The following is a 22,203-nucleotide window of genomic DNA, read 5'->3' on the forward strand; positions in this document are numbered from 1 at the left end:
TAACATTTTTTTAATTTTTTAAAAAAAATAAGATTGTGAATTTTAAAAATAATTAGTTATATGTGAGATCATCAAAATCTTATATAATCTTAGAAATATAATAGGTATAAATATATAATTTTAATTTGTCAAGTTATATTGTTATTTTTAATTTCTACTCCATTTTCATTATATTAAAAAATCATTTTATTTTATTTTTATTCAAATAAATAATTTAACGTAATAACAATTTTTATATAAAATAGAGATGGTATTATATCAAATATTATCTTATAATTTAGATGAAAATATATAGTCTCGTCTACGTAAAGTATAAATTATATTAAATATTTTATTTTGAAAATTAGTATAAATATTTAGCATAAAGCGTTTATTTAAGGAAAAGTGGCCAGAATCTGGGCAAAAAATATTTTAGAGGTATTATTTGAATCGTGTTTTTGATGGTGGAAATGGATTCAGCACCGTCAAAAACGTCCAGGACACCTAAAATTTTGAAGTTTAACAACTATAACTTGAATTTACAAAAATCCTTGCTAGATTTTCTCTAAATATCACTGTAATTTCCATAACTTTCCGGGCAACTCCTCAACCTCATTAGACTATGAGTTTATTAAATCATTAATTATATTAAATACTTTATTATTTTGAAAATTAGTATAGATATTTAGTTTTTTTTAATACAACGGGAAAATTTATCATAATTTAGTTGGTGATCAATAATCATTATTGGTTATTATAAATGTAAATGTAAATGCAAGTTGACTCATCGCCTTTATTCAAGGAAAATCATGCCACCTAGAATTATCTGTTGGTGGTAGTAAATGGACAAGTTGTCACTCTTGCCAGAGTTAATGGTAGTAAAGAGGCAAGCTATCATTCTTGGACCATTAACTTATTTCCTTCTAAAAACAAAACAAAAAAACAAACTCTAACCAAACAAAAACAATTTTAGAAATACTCTGGACCTAAAATATTTAGTATTTATAATGATATCTTATTTTAAGAATTTAATTTATATAATAACATCTTTTTAATTTTTTTCAAATTAATTATATTATATTTTTTTATATTAAATTTTAGTATATGTAATGATATCTTATTTTAAGAATTTAATTTATATAATAACATTTTTTTAATTTTTTTCAAATTGATTATATTATATTATTTTTTATATTAAATCATTTATTTAGTAATGTTTGTTTTTATTGTTTCTTTTCAAAGCAATTATATTAACATTCTATTTGATAGTGATGTAGATTATAGCCATATCAATTCAACTGATTGTCATATAATGAAATCAAATGTATCAATGTTTTTCTTGAATCCAAGTATGGCATTTATGTCTCATCTTGTCCTTGCTTGAAAGCAACTCGAAAAGCAAGTGGTGATCCTTGAATCATATTGTCCATGTTTACCCTTCTCAAAAGATATGGCAAGGGCTTGGACATACATTATAGACTTAGTGGTTTACATAAACCTTTTTAGTTTTGCCTAGTCATAATTCAAGGATAAGTCTTTCCATGAAGAGGGTTTCCTATTCTTTCAGTTCTTTTTCTAATGATCCTTTGTCGTTAAAGACGAAGTTGTCACTTGGCCATGCTAAAAAAAAATGAAATAGAATATGACATGTTCATAATTGAAAAATTGCGTCCAAACACAATCCTCACATTCCAACATAATTTTAGGAGGAAGTTACTCATTAAACTCAACAAAAATGTAAATTCAAACAAAGGTTTTGTGTAAAATCTTTATCTTTAGATCTCGAGTAATAAAATTACCTAAGACATTATTAATAAACTTAATAAACTTGCTTAAGATATTATTAATAAACTTACTTAATCATTACCAATAATTAAGAGAGATTTTGAGTGTCAATATCTGAGAGGGTTGTCAAGGGACAATAGCTCGAGTGGTAGCTAACAGGTTTAATCCCCCCTCCATCTGGGTTCTATTCTCCAAAGACACGTTAGTCTGTGTGGCGAAAAATTGAACATGTTGACAATCGTGATGAGTAATTCATATAAGCTTGATGGGGCAAGAAAATTTGAATATCTTGATATTGAGGTGAATAGTGGCAGCCATTGTGATTTGGCCTAGGTCTTACCCATAACAGTGCTTCGAAGTTACTGATTCACCAGCTACTGTGAAACAAAACAAAAAATTGAGGGAGGTTTAGTAATCTTACTTAAAATCAAAACATGTATTAATGATTCTATAATGAGATACATTTAAAATGTCAACCTAACATTTATACGATGCATCACAAATAGACAAAGATAAATATCATTTATAATAAATTACTAATAAACTTACCTAAGACATTATCAATAACAAAAAAAAAAGATTTAAACCATTGGTATTTGAAAGGGGAACTATGTGATCATCGAGAAGAGATGAGGGAAATTCATTTAATGAAAGTCGATGACACCACCCCTTATGCTTATGGTCTAGGGACAATTGTTGAGGTTTAATGTCATGCGTGACAGTGGGGCGATGGTTATTGAATGCATCAATCATTTCATCATTTCCCTAGTTTTGGTTATGATTTCCCCTACAATGAAACATCACGTTGGTTGGAGTGGCAACAATCCTACATCAAGGATGGGAATCCTAGGTCTATGATGGCAGGATCATTCTAGTTTCACCACCATTATTACCAACCTCGCTCCACCAAGCCTCCTCTGGGTAAGTTTCCCTAAATTCATTAGTCTCACTCATTGTTTCTATCATTTATTATGTTGCTTAGGGTAACTCTAACTCCAACTTCGTTGTTTCTCCTCTTCAATTTCCTTGTCCATTCTCTGGTGGTTTTCTCTAGCCTCCTTTGTCTAGCTTCCCACCTCCCCTCCATTATCCAACCTGCAATCTCCCATTGCCTCCAAAACGCACTAACTCTCGGTTCCCCCTCAGCGTTTGTGGAGGGTCAATTTTCACTAGTCTAGCCATCATGCTCCTTAAATTATTTTGCATATATTCTCTGGTGTTTTATTATGCCTTGTAAGGGACACTCTCTTTTTAGTAAAGGATGTAGCCAGAGAGATTGTCCTCATCATACTCATGCACAAGCCAATGTGGAAGCTCTAGGAAACTGCCATTGGGAATACACCACCCAACCTACTCATAAGAAATTAACAAGGTAGAGCAAGAAGTAGGGGTCGAGTGCAAGTTCCTCCCAGACATTGGTTGAGGAGAATGTAGTGCAATGGGTGCCTAATACAGGTAATACTTGTTCCCGACAATCTCAATTTATGCAGACTATAGATTTACACTAGCATATTAGGACCATACTGGGTAAGGGTCCGGTTGAGTGAAATGAAGCTCAAGATGAAATTATCTTATGCATTGATGATTTTCAACAACATGTTAATAAGATGGTTAGCAAAATCTCAGTGATGGCAAAGAATTTGACCAACCTAGAATTCCTCAGTAGTGATGCAGATGATCCAACATCAACTCCCACCAAGGAAGACACCCCTCATGGTTAATTTTAATATTTTTTGTTTTTTAGAAGAATATGCATGCTTGTAAGCCTAGTAAATAGGCATTGCTATATGTTTATTATAGATATCTAGATAGTCATATTCTTTAATACTTGAGCACTTTCAAACTCTTGTGTGATTTTTATGATTGAAGACCTATCTTTATACTTCTACTTCAGTTTCCTCAGTGATAAACTAGAAGAATTGGAACATGCAATGTTTCTTCTTGATTAGTAATACAAATGAAATCCAACTTACAAAAAAAAAAATATTTGAAAAAAAACTTGAGAATCATACTTAAAATTAAGACCTCTACAATGAGTTCATAATCAAATACATTTACAATTCACCTTCATATCTATATAATATTGTAAATGAAAAACAAGCCTAGATCCATCTTAACTTTGGATTTGCCAAGTACCGAGAGGGATCAAATCTCTTTTCACTCTAAACGAGGTTTGCACCTCAAGAGATTTGATCCCTCTCAGTGCTTAATAGATCCGTAGTTAAGATGGATCTAAGTTGGTTTAATTATTAGTTATAGTTATAATCATTAATTTTTATTTTTATTTTTTATATAATTTCATCAGGTCAAAATGTTTTAATTAAAAATTATAATTATCAATTTTATTTTTTATTTTATTTATGTAATTTGATCGAGTCAAAATGTTTGCATAACATAGCAGGGCATTACAACATCTCTTCCATACTAAATTGGAAAGTGCCTCTCAATATAATAAATATATTCATAATACGCTTGAATGACAAATTCTACTAACAAAAAAATTATACATCATATGATTAACCTATCTAATAACATTATAAATAATATATCCATAATATACACCTTAAATCAAATCAATAATATATATATATATATATATATATATAATTTAGAAAATAACACCACTGTTGAAATAAAATAAAATAAAACTCATACATCTTTAAATATATTTTAAATGAACATTATGCCCAACTATTACCATAAGAACACATCCTTTTATATATATACACACTTTTCCCCACAAACACTGCTACATTTCACACATGCACATCCTTTTTGTATATAAAGGATAACTTGAACATTTATATGAAGGTGGATGTCCTTATCACCACAACTAATAAAGGAGAAGTCCAACTATGGCCTTTCCTATAATTGAAACTTGATATTGAATCATAAACAAATGAATACAAATCCTCCTTTGTAAAACAAAATTGCCATCAACCATGTGAGTTGAGTTGTACAAATTAGACAAACAAAAGAGAGGTGCCTGGAAACATATTTATTTATTTGAAGGTACTACAACTTGCAACAAGGTAAGGATTCTGCTCACTGGCAAACATCATTAAGTTCTTAAGAGGGGCTTCATCATCTTGGGTGGGAGGTGGATTCCTGGATTCCTGTGACAGAGAAAGATGAGCATGACCCGACCTCACTTGGGTGTTGGAAGAATAGCTTACATTACTTTATGTGGAGCATGTGCAGCATTCCCTCTATTTGTCGTTCATGAGGTAAGTTTTTTCCACACACATCAAAGGATATAAAATACGGGGAATGGCTTTTATTCAGTCATGTCTAATTTTATCGAACATAGTGGATAATGTAATTATAAGGTTTTCAAAGATTAAACTACATGTTAGCGAGAGTTATTAGATAAAAACATTTTTTAATTAAATAGACCAGCTTTCCATTATTGGAATAAAGGTCCATCTTTAAGATTAAAAAAACGTAAGAACGTGATGGTGATTATTAAAAAAAGTCTAGATGATTGAGGTTACAACTATTAATTTAACTTATTTTAAATAAGTATATTTTAGTTTTAAATGCATTAGTAAATTGAGTTTAATGGTGTGAAATGAGTTTATAGTTAAATATATATAATATAAAGTAACCATGGAATGGGTGATATCTCTTATAACAACACTTAGAGGTTAGAATTGATGTTATGTATTTTATTTTATTAGTCTTTGTTGTGTTTATTTATTTTTTATATTTAAAGTTAAGTAGTTAATTGTGTTTATCTCATGTGGTTAGGAGGCATGATTGTTATTTTTTCCACTTGAGTGAGTTTTTATAAGTACTATGATCAACTTTTAATGAATATATTATTGCAATGGTTTTATGTTTTATTGTTGACCGGCCTTACGCCTTGAAAATTATAGTGTTTACCTTTGGTCTCATCCTCAAAATAAGGGGAAGTACTTGAGAGCTTTCCTCAAGCTATGTAACCTAAACAAAAATGCACTTAAAGTTGAGTCAACCATTTTTCTGGTAAGTTAACAATCCTTCCATTAATCACAAATAGCAAATTACAAGCAGAATATTTCCATTAATGTTGCAATCTGCCACTAGGGAAACCAGCCTAGCAGCGAAATTGGAGGATTTTAGTCACCAAAGAGATGAAGTATAAATAGTTACATATCTAGTTTTTCATATTTCTTCGAATACTAAGCATTTCTAGCTTATAAGATAGTTTACAAAAATAGTTAAAATGTTGCATATAAAACCAAAAAACACTAACATAATTCAAAATGTTGGTTGCATTGTAGACCGTGAGACAACCATGTATCCAAGTACTGCTAACCATCAGGGACATGCTATGAATAAGCAGGCACTTCAATCGGATTTGTTGGGGTGCCTAGTGATGTTGTGTCTTTCCCGTGAGCAAGGATGGCCTCTATGCGAGCCAAACAGAGTGTCGAGTCCCAATGTTCTACCTGGAGATCATATAGTTGTAGAAGTATGTCTTGTTTTGCCTCATTCCTCTCATGGAGGATTTTACCAAGAAGAGATTTCATATGTTAATACAACTCAATGGTGTAAAAGTATTGGTTTTTCAACCCTTGGTGTGGTCAGTATCTAACACCCCGTAAACCACAAAAGCCACACCTTCAACACTAGTGAATTCGTCTCTAGCAACCAAGACTTTTATTACTACTTGCTAGATTTCTTCTTGGACTTTAGGGGGGATATGCAAGTGAAACCAACAAGCATTAGAGTAAGTGCAAAGACCAACTCTAGAGCTACCCTCCGCCCTACTAAGGGAGTCTCTCTAGCTTTGAGCTTGTTATCTAAGTATTGTGGAGGGAACATAGAGCCACACGTCAAAGTAAGAAAAGAGCGAGGGAGCAGAGAATACTCGGAGAGGAGAGCGACTAAACTGACAGGTAGTGCATAGGCCAATTGACAAGGGAAGAGAAAGGCTTAGAGGAGGAAGTACCTCTTTAAGTCAGTTAGAAAAACCAGAGCCACAAATCTCGAACATGTAGACCATAAATGAAGCCAAGGGGAAGCAAACTTGAAATGAATACAACAATTATAAACCAATAGCTTGGTAGTACAAACTCTAAAGGAGATGCTACTGTTGTTATCAAAGGTTGATGATACATGAAACCCAGTTCCAATTGAAAATGATGGACTGAAAGACCTGAGGAGCTCATCAACCCGTCCCCATCACACAACCACACCAACTCTCAATCTGAGGTTTCACTTGAAACTAACAACAATGAGGGAGACTAGGTCATGAGGACTTGGTCCTCCCCCCCTCAAAGAAATAGAAATGGTACTGCACCTAAGGAAACCTCCCTCTCTAACAATTAGATGCAACAGAGAAAAATTATTGCTTGTCGAGATTGAGTTGCAGATACTTAGCTCTATCCCATTCCCGAGTTCCATAATGGAATTAACACCTTCAAGACTGTTCTTTTGACTGCCACTATAGAACATTAATGTGAGCATGATGAGATTGGATATCTGAATGATCATCCACATCGTATGATAAACAAATGTGGGAGAGAGGTGGCCACGCCTCCCCACTCTATTGAGTGGGTTAATGACAATGTTACTTCCCCCTCCCACCATTGATCTTCATTCCCCACCCCATATAGAGTAACCATTTTAAATCGTAAGAAACATTAATGAATAATACCCATAGAAAATGGGTAATAATTAGTGACTTTAAATATTCCATAAAATTAATTTTAATAAATGACATTTCATAATGTGACACACTAAAGGCCCCATGTGCTTATTATTCTTAGTTTTTACCATCATTTATCATTATTGCTTATCTTTTTAGATTATTAATATACCCATGAATGAATATTATCACTTTAAAATATCTCTCAAGGGTCCATTTTCTTCTAGCTTCTTTTTCATTTTAGCTAATTAGTTTAGGAGTAGGTAAGATAGTAACAAACTCAACCTCTTTTCCATTAAAAGTCTTCTTAGGAATTTTGCAACAAGTTAATTAGTTCTACTTTATTGATGGGAATTTTAACCATAATGCTTTGTCTTAGGGGTTTTGACACATTTAAAGACAAACTAGATCATTAGAATTTTGAGAAAATGAGTAGATCAATGTGGAAAATTACTTTTGAGTTTATCCACTTTTAACTCACTTAGTTAATTTAGAGCTTGATTTTTTAAATCAAGGATGGAAATTTACAATCATTATCTCATGGTCAACATGCATACAAGTTTTTATAAAGAACACTTATTTTTTACCTATGTGATCCATTTTTAAATTTTAAAGGTAAATATTAATCTTTATTTAAAAATTTTCATGCTTTGAGATCTTGGTTCAATATAAATACCAAAAAATGTGTTCCACTGTTTATTGAAGAGACTACTCAATTGTATTAAACGATCATGACATAATGTTAAAGCTAACTTAGACTATGACTTCTTTGTCTTACTACTTATTATTCAAATCTTTAAGGGAATTATATATAGATCTTGTCAACTTTTTTAAAATCAAAATTGTTTCCATTAATTAGCAAAACAACCATAATGATTACACTTGTTCAAAATCTTGCTGGCCTCACTCTTACCAGATTTGTTGGCTAGTGGATATAAACCAAAACAGAAAACCAATCACTTGAACATCCTTAATAACCAGAACTTGACAAACCAAATAAACCATTAAGTGTTTAAAATCAAATGCAACCTACAACCATTAAACTTTGGAAGAACTAACTGAAGTGGGATTACTATGAGCCATAACCCAAAGACGAAGGAGGTTTGAAGTCATAGTGGACATGCTTCTCCAAGTGTGTAAGACAACCTTTATGGTGGTCTAGGTTCTCTTGGATTCTTACTTGACCTCTCCAGAGATTGACCATTCAATCTCGCATATGTCATTGATTATGTTTGAGATCGTTCGTAAAAATGATAATTACAATTTGGTCTTCATGGTGATCCTCACTGGGAGGTTCCAGAAAATAAGTTGTTCGGCCAAGTTGATTATCCAAGGTTTCCATAGAGGGCGCTTGAACAACGCTTCCTGGATTCTATTGGGGGTGTGGGTCGACGCTTCTCCTAGGTCACGATCACCCAACCCATGGCAGTTAAGTTGGTCCTCATTCCCCACTTCCCTCATTTCTCGTCCTCGACATGACATTATGAATACACTCGCAGTCCAATTGACCTAGGGTCCAAAAGAAACATAATTTTCACCGCCAGCAAAACTTTTGTCCTTCCAATTTGCAGAATCAGACCAACCTGGCAGAGTATCATTATGGATTGTATCTTTCCATGGTCTCTAGAGGACCCGAGCAAAGGTCACTCCCTTGACCCACAACCCCTCATCAACCAATCGAACACAAAAAAGAGTCATCAAATCAAGCCTGGTTTGTAGGCCTCCAACCTTAGGAAATAAACCCAAAGTTCATGGGCTTGCAGCTAACAAAGCCTAACCCAAAGCAATATTTGACAAACAAAGGAACAAATTCCACCCAACTAATACAAAATGAATTGCAAGGTAATTCTACCCAGAGAGTGACAGACGATGGAGCATGAATACGAAACTTGCCCCCAACTAATTTCCACCATACATAAGCAAGGGAGCCAAAGTGTACAAATGTAACCCCGAGGCTCCACAAACAGAGAGAGCCACTTGAACAACAAGCAATTGAGGGAAAAACTTCAACAAGGTAGGGGGAAGTATTCCCAAAGAAGCCAAACACAAAACGAACTATGCATGCACCAGGTATTATTGTAATGGAACTCTTCTTGAATTTCCCATGAAGCCAAGTGTTTGTTCCAAATGCCTGGATCTGAGGTTCGATGTCGAATTCCAGGCACAAGAAGCATGTTGAGGGCACCGAAACCAGGGTCCACACCACCTTGGTTTACCTGCAACACCTCGCCAAGACTCTCTGCCTCGAGCTCAAATTCTCTCATTGAAATTGTTGAGAAATCCAGTAAATTCTCTTTTCCCATACTACCCAAACAAGAACAAATGAAATTGATGAACTACATGAAGAAATTAACCATCGTGATCATTCTATACTGAAGAGTTAATAAATGCATCATATTTTGCATGTAGGTGCAATGTCATGCCACCCCTATTCATTCTCAGGAGGGTTGGTGAGGTGGTTGGCACCCACTTTGTTCCCTTCATTTTCCTCATCCATCACCCCCATCGGGGAAGATCTTGTCAATTTTTAAAACAATATTTAATGTCAAATTTTTTTCCCTAATCCAAAATTCAACTCCAATATATATATCTATATATATATATATATATATATATATATATATATATATATATATATATATTATTTGTTTATTATTATTATTTATTTATTTTTCTTCAATAAAGCCGATATATATCTCTTGTACTCCTGCCTTTTACAAACCCCTTCTCGAGTAAGTCAAGTCTTAAAGTGCTCCCTTCATTTAAATTTAATTGAAACATTATTTATGTATGCAAGCTTTTCATAACCCTTGTATCATTGTCCCTTGCAACTTAGTATGGGTTAGATGTTGTGAGCTTAATGTTAGATAACATTATATTGAAAACAATAATATATATATATATATATATATAACACATTATTTTCAAGTCATTTGACTTATGTTTTTGAGTTAGAACCACAAATAAGAAAGAATGTTAATTTTATTACTTGACAGTTATTGAGCCGAGAGGCTCATTCTACAATCCAGTACGAGGGCGATGTGTAATTTTGTCCATGCTCAACTTGGAGTTGACTCGTGTCCCTTAAAAAAACACTTTAAATGAAAAATGTTGTCGATTATAATAAAAACATAAATGATTATACATATAAGATTAGTTTTGATTAAAAACATTAATAATGATCACATTTTCATTGTGTTCACTTGGTTAGTCAATATTTCACTTTCACTCTTCCAGTAATAAATAAAATATTCAGATGTCTAAGTTAAATAATACAATTTTATATAACTTTATAGAGATAAAATAAATAAAATTTTAAAAAAAGCATCACCTATAAATATTTAAATATAGAATTTAAATAAATTATTTGAATATATATCTATATATATTGTGTGTGTTAATTGCTACCTTAGTATAATATTTTAATGCTCAAAAGGAAAAAGTAATTAAAGGTAAAATAAATTAGTTCTTAATAAAAGGAATATGTGTAACTCATTCAAAATAAAATATTAATAATAATATTTTATTCAAAAATACAATTTAAACAATGAAAAATTACATATGGTATATCGCAGATTTATCAACACTAAAAGGGATTAAATCACTTGACGTGTAATTTTTTTTCAAGTTTAGCATTTTAAAAAGAGGTTTGTATATAATGAGATCTAATTCCTCTCGGCTCTTGGTAGATTTGTGGTTAAGATGGATCTATACTGGTAATAATAACAAAGATTTACTTTTAATTATAAGTAGTCATGAAGATAGGAAAATAAATGTCTATTTAGTTAATTTGTAATGAGAAAGTAATGAAAACAAATTTATGCTCATAAGTTAGTAATGAAATTAGAAAAAATATTGTTTTTATTATTTGACACGGAACAAAAAAAGATTGAACTCTATCCATAGTTGATTGCATCAAGAGCGAGGCGCTTTAAAGTCTAGTATGAGGGATATGTTGTCATGTAATATTGCATGATAATAACTAAATAAATAAATAACTATGTATGTACATGACAACATTACAAAAATGAGATTGATTTTAAACCTGTATAGCACTGAGAGGGATCAAATTTATTTACGGTGTATTTTTTTATCATTTAATATTAAGGATTAATACATCTAATGTGGTGTTTGATAGTGAGAAGATCCCTACCTGGGACGTACTACAAAGAAGTTTTGTGATTGGGCCGGGATGGTGCCCTTTAGCAAAATAATTTAGGTAGTATGTCAAGTGACTATATGTTAGATTGATTAATGGGCTGGTGCAGATATGGAAGATTCTTTGAGGAGGTGGCTCCAAAATCCTTATAAAGCTCTCTCGTTGATCATTAACTGGGGGGTTTAACTAGCATGAAACGAAGTTATTTTCCAAGACATTCCATCCTCTCCTAATCATATAGTGGCAGAAGCCCTTGCAATTCTCAATCACTTTCCTCAAGAGAAAGGCTCAACTCCTACAAGAATTATTGGTGAGGAATCCCCTGACCAATCCTGCCCATGGACATATTTTGTGTTGGAAATAATACTGAGAGGGGGGGGGGGGGTGTTGAATCAGTAATAGAAAATCAATAACTTTTTCATTTCCATAATTAGATTCATATACGCTACTTCAGTTAAGGGAACTCACGTGTACACGCAACTGTGTTTAGAGCAACTAGCGTATATCCAACAAACTTATGATTCAGTTAATTCATCATATATTGATCTTTAATCAGTGCATCAGAACCATATAAACAGTAACTAGGTGCAGTAAAAACAGAACAGATCATCACACACAAGAAACACACATGAACACCAAGATATAAAGTGGAAACCCGATGTGGGTGAAAACCACCTGCTGCAATCGTCTCTATCTTCTTTTTAATAATAAGAGAATTTTGTTTACAATTTTTGTACTGGTGCAGTCTTATACTAGTACACAGGTTTCTACCTGCAAAAGGATACAACCTTCTCTCATTCTCCAGCTTCTTCTGGAAGGGAGCTACAACCCCCTAGCTCTTGTACTAGCTGATATGTTTACTAGTACGTAGGTGTCGACCTACATAAGGCTACAACCTTCTCTTTTCTTCCAGGGACCACGTTTCATAAATTTTTAGACTGGATCCATCAACAACATCATTCAATCATCAAATATATCTGCATCAACCAATCTCCTTTTGAACCAAACACAACCGATTCAATCAATCACTCTGATCATTCATAATGTTGTCACTAGAATACAGTAACCAGAACCCAAGTAATAACCCAGAACACTGCAACAGCAAACAGAAGAAACTAAAACATATTTTATAAGGTATACGCTTCTTCCATGTGTCGAACTTGCGTGCATACGCGCTTTCCTCAAAGTGAACTAGCGTACGGATCTGCAAATCAAATTTATGATGTATATACTGTTTTGATATGCAGAACCAACGTGTATACGCTCCTTTTCTGAAGTGAACCTGCGTACAAATCTGTAAAAGATGATTTAAACATAACAACAGTTCCAGACTTCAATCATACCCATATCATCATATTTACAGACTACAACATGCGCCAGTTATTCAGATACATGATCAAACCACATAAAGATAATTCACTTCAAGCCTTAAGATCCTGATACATCATTAGATCTTATCCTTCATCAAGCGCTAAGGTTCTTCTTCGGTTCAGATCAAGCACAACACCATTAGCCAATAATCTGCATATTAGATCTCACACTATATCAAATATTCGATACTTGCACACGTTGGCCTAATGATCTTCTCCTCCTTTTATAGTTTTAGGCCTTTCTCAATATCATGGACCAAAACAACTTAGGACCAATACCTTTGACCAAGTACCTGGGGTCAATACCTCAGATCCGATACCTTGGACCAATACCATGGATCAAAATACCATGGACCACATACTTCGGACCAAACATTTAGTTTTCCAAGGTATACGCGCTTTTCCTTTTGTGAAAGTGTGTGTGTATGTATACGCGACTTGTATATAGTGAACCCGCGTGTATACACGGCTTGGTCAATGGTAAACCTGCGTATACCTCTCTTTCTTCATTCTGTGTAGTCTGATCTGTAGCTTTGTGTTGTTAACCTGTAGTACTGTGATCTGTCATATAAGTGACTTGCTTTTTGAACTGATTCCTTGAAGTTGTCCTGCATTTCATCACACTTGTAAATACTCCTGTCATGCATTCTGTCACATCTGATATCTCTTCTGTAGATTCATCTAGTTACCATATACAAGAGAGTTGTTCTGCTATAAGTGGGTTGCCATCAAGTACAACACATACATCATAATTGCAACAATCTCCCCCTTTGGACTTGATGGAAACAACCACAACAACCACACCAAGTCACTCTCCCCCTTTGACATCAAGGGCAAAGGGTCATTCCCCCCCTAAGTGCATGTTGAATTCTCTGATACGCTGAAGTGCTGATTGAGCTCCCATGAGCGAGTCCATGCTCCCCCTAGGCATAAGCAAGGTTTGTGAAAAGATGTTCTAAAAGAAAAACATGACTCTATACATACATCACAAATGACCTTCCTATCACCAATGATTAATACATGCATCCATATCCCAACCAAGTGGGGATATACTAAATTTATGCAAGTCAACAACAAGAAACATTACATCATTCATCCCATGCATAGTGGGGTTACAAATTAGGTTTTTTCATGACCGCTACATTAAAAGATATGCATGAAATATATAACAGAGACCAAATGTCTTAAACAAGACCATGATAGTCATCGGCAACTATCATCAGCAGGATTTGTCAACAACATCCAGACCTGTAACCTGCAATACCATTCTCTTGACCAACCAGCAAGATGTATCATTTAGCCACATAAGCATCATCACCAAGGACTTCTAACCATAATGCCAACAATGCATTATTCGAAGCATATGCTCCCCCCTGAACCTGTTCCATCATTGTCAGATCTGATCATGCATATATCAGCAAGAAGTATCAAGGCATCATCATCAACCAGATATACATCAAGTTAACTTGTGAGGATCAAAAGCACTTATAAATAACATATTATGAGTACCAACACATTTCCACACATCATCAGCAAATTGTGACCATTATTAAACAGAGCAAATAATTATCTGAACCATATCAGACCATTTTTCTTGAGTCTGTCCCACTGCTTTTCTTCAAACCAACATATACGCGACTGTGTCCATAGAAACTCACGTATGTACATGAATACACTTCAAGAAACTCGCGTATAACCACCTTTCCCTAAAAAATAGGATTTAACAGCATGATGATGCAGAAACTACTCCCAGCGTTTGTCTGAGATATTCAAATCTCTCTGGGTAGTGATTTAGTGAATATATCAACAACCTGTTCTTTGGAAGGAACATACTCCAATTTTACCTTTTGTTCAAGCACTTGTTCACGTAGGAAATGATATTTGATGGGTATGTGCTTGGTCTTGGAGTGCACGACTGGATTTTTTGAAATATTGATGGCACTTGTAGTATCACATATAATGGAGATGGGTGGAGTACATGTGATCTGAATATCTTGCAAGGTTTGCATCATCCAAAGTAATTGTGTGCAGCAAGATGCATCAACCACGTATTTTGCTTCAGTTGTAGATAATGCAATTGAACTTTATTTCTTGTTGAACCAAGACACCAACCTGGAACCCATATAGAATGCACCACCATTAGTGTTTTTCTGTCATCAACACTTCCTGCCCAATCTGCATCTGTATATGCATGAAGTGTAAGATCTGTATCTCTAGGATACCATAAGCCAAAGTTCTGTGTTCCTTGATTATATTTGAAAATTATTTTGATTGCCTGAAGATGTGATTCCTTTGGATTTGCTTGGAATCTTCCAATTATTCCCACTGCATGCACGATGTCTAGTCGGGTACCTGTTAGATAAAGCAGACTGCCAATCATGGATTTGTAAGTTGGTTGATGTACCGCTGCTAATTCATCATTTGAGCTGAGACTACATCCTGTTACCATTGGAGTACATACTGGTTTAGAATCTTCCATGCTGTACTTTTTCAGGATCTGTTTGAGATATTTGGTTTGTGAGAGAAAAATACCATCTTTATTTTGCTGCACTTGTAGACCAAGAAAGTAGGTAAGCTCACCAAGCAAGGACATTTCAAATTCTTGCTGCATTACTGAAGCAAAATTCTGACTCATGGATTCTTCATTGCTACCAAAAATGATATCATCAACATACACAACAATTATTAGCAATTTATCAGTGTCCATCTTTGTATATAGATTGCTATCTGCTGACCCCTTTGAAAAACCTTGTTGGTGGAGATATTTGTCAAGATGGTAATACCATGCCCTTGGAGCCTGTTTTAGACCATAGAGAGCTTTCCTGAGTTTGCATACAAGTTTTGCATCATTTCCAAGAATGAATCCTTCTGGTTGTTCAATATAGACTTCTTCTTCTAAGTCTCCATTAAGAAAGGTAGATTTTACATCCATTTGGTATACTTTGAATTTCTAAAAACTAGAAAGAGCAAGAAACATTTTGATGGCTTCAAGTCTAGCAACAGGTGCAAAAGTTTCTTCAAAGTCTATACCTTCTTGTTGAGCATATTCGTTACAAACAAGTCTGGCCTTGTTTCTAATAACTTCTCCATTTTCGTTCAACTTGTTTTTGGATATCCATTTAGTTACTATGATATTCTTATCATGAGGTCTAGGAACTAATTCCCAAGTATTATTCTCTTCAATTTGCTCAAGTTCTTCATTCATGGCCTTGACCCAACATTCATCTCTGCATGCTTCATTTACATTTTGAGTTTCAGTGGAAGATAGTAATGCTAGATAGCTTGAAGCTTCAGTAATGGTTCTTCTAGTCTACACACCTGCCCCTTTTTCTCCTAAGATTTGAGCTTCTAGATGATTTTTTCTGAACATGCCTGGACGAAGCCTTTTCTTCTATCGTTATCTCTTCTTCTGGTTCTTCATTGATTTCTTCTTCAGAATCAGTGTGATTTGATGTAGGAAAATGATCCTCATCTTCTTCATTGTCATAATCTTCGGTTTTTATCTGTTTGGGATTTTTGCATGCTTCATCAACCACAACATCAATACTTTCAATAATTTTCCCAAGTCTTTTGTTGTAACATTTATATCCATTACTCTGGGAAGAGTAGCCAAGAAGAATACCTTCATCTGCTCTGGGTTCAAACTTACCAAGTTTTTCATCAGTCCTTTTGATGTAACATTTGCTTCCAAAAAATTTGAAGTATTTTACAGTAGGAGTCTTACCACACCAAAGTTCATGTGGAGTTTGAGTTCTGTTTACCCGAACATTTGCTTGATTGAGAATAGTGACGACGGTGAATGCAGCTTCACCCCAGAAGGTTGCAGGAGTTCCAAATTCATCTAGCATAGCACAAGCCATTTGTTGAACAGTTATGTTCATCCTTTCTACCACTCCATTTTGTTAAGGAGTCCTTGTGGTGGAGAACTGCCTTTTTATTCCATGTTGTTCACAAAAGTCAAAGAATTTGTCTGAGGTAAATTCCCCTCCTCGCTCAGATCTGAGGCATTTGATTTTGCGATCTAATTCATTTTCAACCAAATCTTTGAAGGCTTTGAACTTTTCAAATGCTTCATCTTTATGCTTTAGAAGACCTATCCAACACATTCTGGAAAAATCATCAATGAACAATATAAAGTATTCTTCTCCACGAGGTGACTTTTTCCTTGATGGACCACATAAGTTAGTATGAACAAGTTCAAGAGGCTTACTAGCTGACCCTTCCTTTTCAATGAATTAAGATCTGGTTTGCTTACCGAATTGACATGATTTGCATATAGTATTTTCAGGAATGTTGATATTTGGAAGATCACGAACAACCTGGAATCTACATGCTTTTCTTATTTGAGAAAAGCTTAGATGTCCCGATCTTCTGTGCCATAGCCAGTTTTCATCGTTTTTGCTTAGATAGCACTGTTTTTGTCCTCCCTTGAGTATGTATAGGTTGTTTTGAGTTCTTGTCACTTTAATCACGGTTTCTCCTGTATCAAGATCACGAACAACACATCCATTTGATCGAAACGCTACTTCATTTCCTTGATCACACATTTGACTCACACTCAACAAATTATGCTTTAAGCCATCAACATACATAACATTCCCAGCTTTAACTTTTTTCTTTCAAGAAAACAGAGCCTTTACCTTTTATGATAGTAGGAGTGTCGTTTCCAAATGAGACACTCTTTTCCTTTTCTAAGGCATTATATGAATGTAGTTTTTCTCTGTCACCTGTCATGTGTTTTGAGCATCCACTGTCGATGTACCACTGGTTTTCTTGTCCTTCACCATACAAGGCTATACCACATCTTTCTGTTTGCAGTTCTTTCTTTCTCCATATTTTGGGATTTAATGGAGTTTTCTCCTTTTGAACTATTTTCTGAAATTTACTCCTACATTTAGTTTCTTCATGGCTAAAGTTGTTATAGATTGAGCATTCTATTTCATTTTCAACAAGAGAAAAGCTATTATAGGAACTTTTCTTGATCCCTGTCACATTTCTTTGATTTCGTGCTTCTCTAGTCATGATAGTTTTGTAAGCAACACATTGAGCAGCTTTGTGTCCAAAATTATGACATGAGAAACATTGACCATTAAAGAAGTTCCTGCGATTATCGAATCTACTGACCTGTTGATTGTAGTTGAAGTTCCTCCTACCGACCTGTTGATTGATATTCTTTGAAGCAAATTGAGTATGATTTACCTCAGCTTGGTTGTGGCTTCTGTTCATCCTTGAAGTAAATTGAGCCTGATTCACCTGGTGATCTACTTTATGCCTTTGCTGGCGATTGTCGAACTATTCACTGCTCTTTGCTGCATCATGATAGCTTTTAGTAGAGGTTGACGGCTTCTGTGATTGAGATGTTTCTTCAGTGTATCTAAGACCGTCTTTATCAGAGGAGAGTGCTGCACTTTGATGATTTCATTTAAGGTTTTTGATCCTTTAGCAAATTTAAGATTGAGAGCTTTTTTTTTCTCAAGATCCTTTCACATTCTAGCTTTTCATTGTGTTTTTCTCTTTCAGCAAGTTGGAATGTCAAGGTATTTATAATCATATTCTTTTCTTCTAAACAGATTTTGAGTTTAGAGATTTCTTCATAAATGTCATCTTCATCTAAAGAATCCAAAAAATCATCATCTTCACAAGCCATCATAAGTCTATAGTCATTACTATTTTCATCTTCATCACTATTTGATAAACTATCGCTATCTTCATGAGTATAGTAGCTCTTTTTACTTACACTTTGTTTTCTATTTCATTTTGCAGTTTCCTTCCCTTTCTGATATTTATCTTTATGAGTACATTTGGCAACATAATGATCGACTCTACCACAAGCAAAACATTTGAAAGGTAGTTTACCTATGAATCTACCGGAACCCCGTTGAAGATTCTTGACAAAGTTCGCTTCCTCTTCTTCTTCTGAAATATGTCCTGATTCATTGAGTTCTTCTTTTCCTTTTGCTAAAGCTTTAAATGCGGCTTCTCTCATATCTGATGGACCTCCTTTTCTCATCTCAAAGGCACTTAATATTTCGTGAAGCTATGTCATAGTAATAGTATTTAGATCTTGCTTTTCTTCTATGGCAGATACTTTTGATTCAAATTTAGCAGATAAGGATCTTAAAACTTTTTCAACTAAGGTAACTTCCTTTATCTCTTCACCCAAATTCTTCATGCAATTAACAATCTCATCTATACGTAAGAAGTAACTAGCTACACTTTCATCATTGTGCATCTTGAGAGTTTCATATTGAATTCTGAGAGTTTGCAGTTTAGCACGTTTTACCTGAGAGTCTCCTTCGTAGCTTAGAACGATTTTGTCCCATATTTCTTTGGTTGATTTGAGCTGCATAACTTTGACAAACTCTAATTGTGACAGACTTCCCAATAATGTATTGACAGCCTTGGCATTGGTTTCATATTGCTTTTTACCTGCTGCATCTGTAGGAATTGCTGATGGAAATGTATATCCTCCTTCCACGATTTCCCATACATCTGTTCCAAGAGATTGAAGATACGTTGTGGTTCTTACCTTCAAATAAACAAATTTTCTCCCATCAAAGATTGGCGGTCTAATGGATCCCCCGCTTTCTTGATTACTCATGATGATGGATCTTCCTTTAAGTGATCAAGCTTCTTCTGAAGGACTTGCTCTGATACCAATTGTTGGAAATAATACTGAGAGGGGGGGGGGGGGGTGAATCAGTATTAGTAAATCAATAACTTTTTCATTTCCATAATCAGATTCATATACGCTACTTCAGTTAAGGGAACTCACGTGTACACGCAACTGTGTTTAGAGCAACTAGCGTATATCCAACAAACTTATGATTCAGTTAATTCATCATATATTGATCTTTAATCAGTGCATCAGAACCATATAAACAGTAACCAGGTGCAGTAAAAATAGAACAGATCATCACACACAAGAAACACACATGAACACCAAGATATAAGGTGGAAACCTAATGTGGGTGAAAACCACCTGCTGTAATCGTCTCTTTCTTCTTTTTAATAATAAGAGAATTTTGTTTACAATTTTTTTACTGGTGCAGTCTTATACTAGTACGCAGGCTTCTACCTGCAGAAGGCTACAACCTTCTCTTGTTCTCCAGCTTCTACTGGAAGGGAGCTACAATCCCCTAGCTCTTGTACTCGCTGATATGTTTACTAGTATGTAGGTGCCAGCCTACAGAAGGCTACAACCTTCTCTTTTCTTTTAGGGACCATGTTTCATAAATTTTTAGGCTGGATCCATCAACAACATCATTCAATCATCAAATATATTTGCATCAACCAATCTCCTTTTGAACCAACCACAACTGATTCAATCAATCACTCTGATCATTCAGAATGTTGTCACCAGAATACAATAACCTCCAAAGCAATAACCCAGAACACTGCAACAGCAAACAAAAGAAACTAAAACATATTTTATAAGGTATACGCTTCTTCCATGTGTCAAACCTGCGTGCATACGTGCTTTCCTCAAAGAAAACTAGCGTACAGATCTGCAAATCAAATTTATGATGTATACGCTGTTTTGATATGCAGAACCAGCGTGTATACGCTCCTTTTCTGAAGTGAACCTGCGTACAGATCTGTAAAAGATGATTTAAACATAACAACAGTTCCAGACTTCAATCATACCTAGATCATCATATTTACAGACTACAACATGCGCCAGTTATTCAGATACATGATCAAACCACATAAATATAATTCACTTCAAGCCTTAAGATCTTGATACATCATTAGATATTATCCTTCATCAAGTGCTAAGGTTCTTCTTCGGTTCAGATCAAGCACAACACCATTATCCAATAACCTGCATATTAGATCCACACTATATCAGATATTCGATACTTGCACACGTTTGCCTAATGATCTTCTCCTCCTTTTATAGTTTTAGGCCTTTCTCAATATCATGGACCAAAACAACTTAGGACCAATACCTTTGACCAAGTACCTGGGGTCAATACCTCAGACCCGATACCTTGGACCAATACCATGGATCAAAATACCATGGACCACATACTTCGGACCAAACATTTAGTTTTCTAAGGTATACGCGCTCTTCCTTTTGTGAAAGTGCGTGTGTACGTATACGCGACTTGTATACAATGAACCCGCATGTATACGCGGCTTGGTCAATGGTAAATCTGCGTATACCTCTCTTTCTTCATTCTATGTAGTCTGAACTGTAGCTCTGTGCTATTAACTTGTAGTACTGTGATCTGTCATCTGAGTGAGTTGCTTTCTGAACTAATTCCTTGAAGCTATCCTACATTTCATCACACTTGTAAATACTCCTGTCATGCATTCTGTCACATCTGATATCTCTTCTGTAGATTCATCCAGTTACCATATACAAGAGAGTTGTTCTGCTACAAGTGGGTTGCCATCAAGTACAACGCATACATCATAATGCCAACATTTTGATGGAGCTTCATGTGACTAAGGAAAAATGAGTGGAGGTGGTTTTGTCCTTTACTTATATCAATCTCATTATTTTCATTGCAAAATGAGGTTTGGTTTGGGGACAAACAATCAGGCAAAACTTCTTGCATGCAAACATTTACTACTCTTTCCTAGAGAAAATAGTTGTTGTCAATTACAAATTTATGGGGACTTTATGCTTATAATAAAATGGATAGATGGAACACAAATGTGCATAAATATTCTACTTTCTCCTCTTGTTGATGAAACTATAAGGATTAAAGACAACTTCACTCACACTTCTTTCTCTTGCATCTACAGGGAACGTAGTTGAATTGTGGGCCAACTATCTAAAGAGGCATAGTTTTGGAAAATACTTGTGGTTTGTTTTGGAGCAGCACGAAGGCAACAATTATGAGTATTTTCATAGGCCTTTCACGGACCCCCTGGAAAGGTAGGACTGAACTATGCATGCTTATGTTTTTTTTTTTTACTTTATGTAATTTTGAACATCATCACATACATTGTTATATTTAGTCTACTATGTAATTCAACTACTCATGTTGTACATCCTTTCGATATGGTGATTTGAATTGTTGCTCTAACAATAAATGTTTTTGGACAAAAGAAGCTTTACAATCTTATAGATCAGATACTTAAATCAACAAGAATGCACCCTTGTGTGTATCTACAAGATGTAATTTTGGATCATTTTTACAATAAATAAAGATTATGTTGTTTTTTTTCGAGGAAAAAAAACATCTCATGGACTTAAATAATAAAAAATAATTACACCTTAAATTATAAGAAATTAGTCATTAGTGGATGATACTCATGGA

Source organism: Pinus tabuliformis, chromosome 9, assembly GCF_031772625.1.
Source record: "Pinus tabuliformis cultivar Carrire ecotype Pingquan chromosome 9, CPIR1, whole genome shotgun sequence".
NCBI lineage: Eukaryota > Viridiplantae > Streptophyta > Pinopsida > Pinales > Pinaceae > Pinus > Pinus tabuliformis.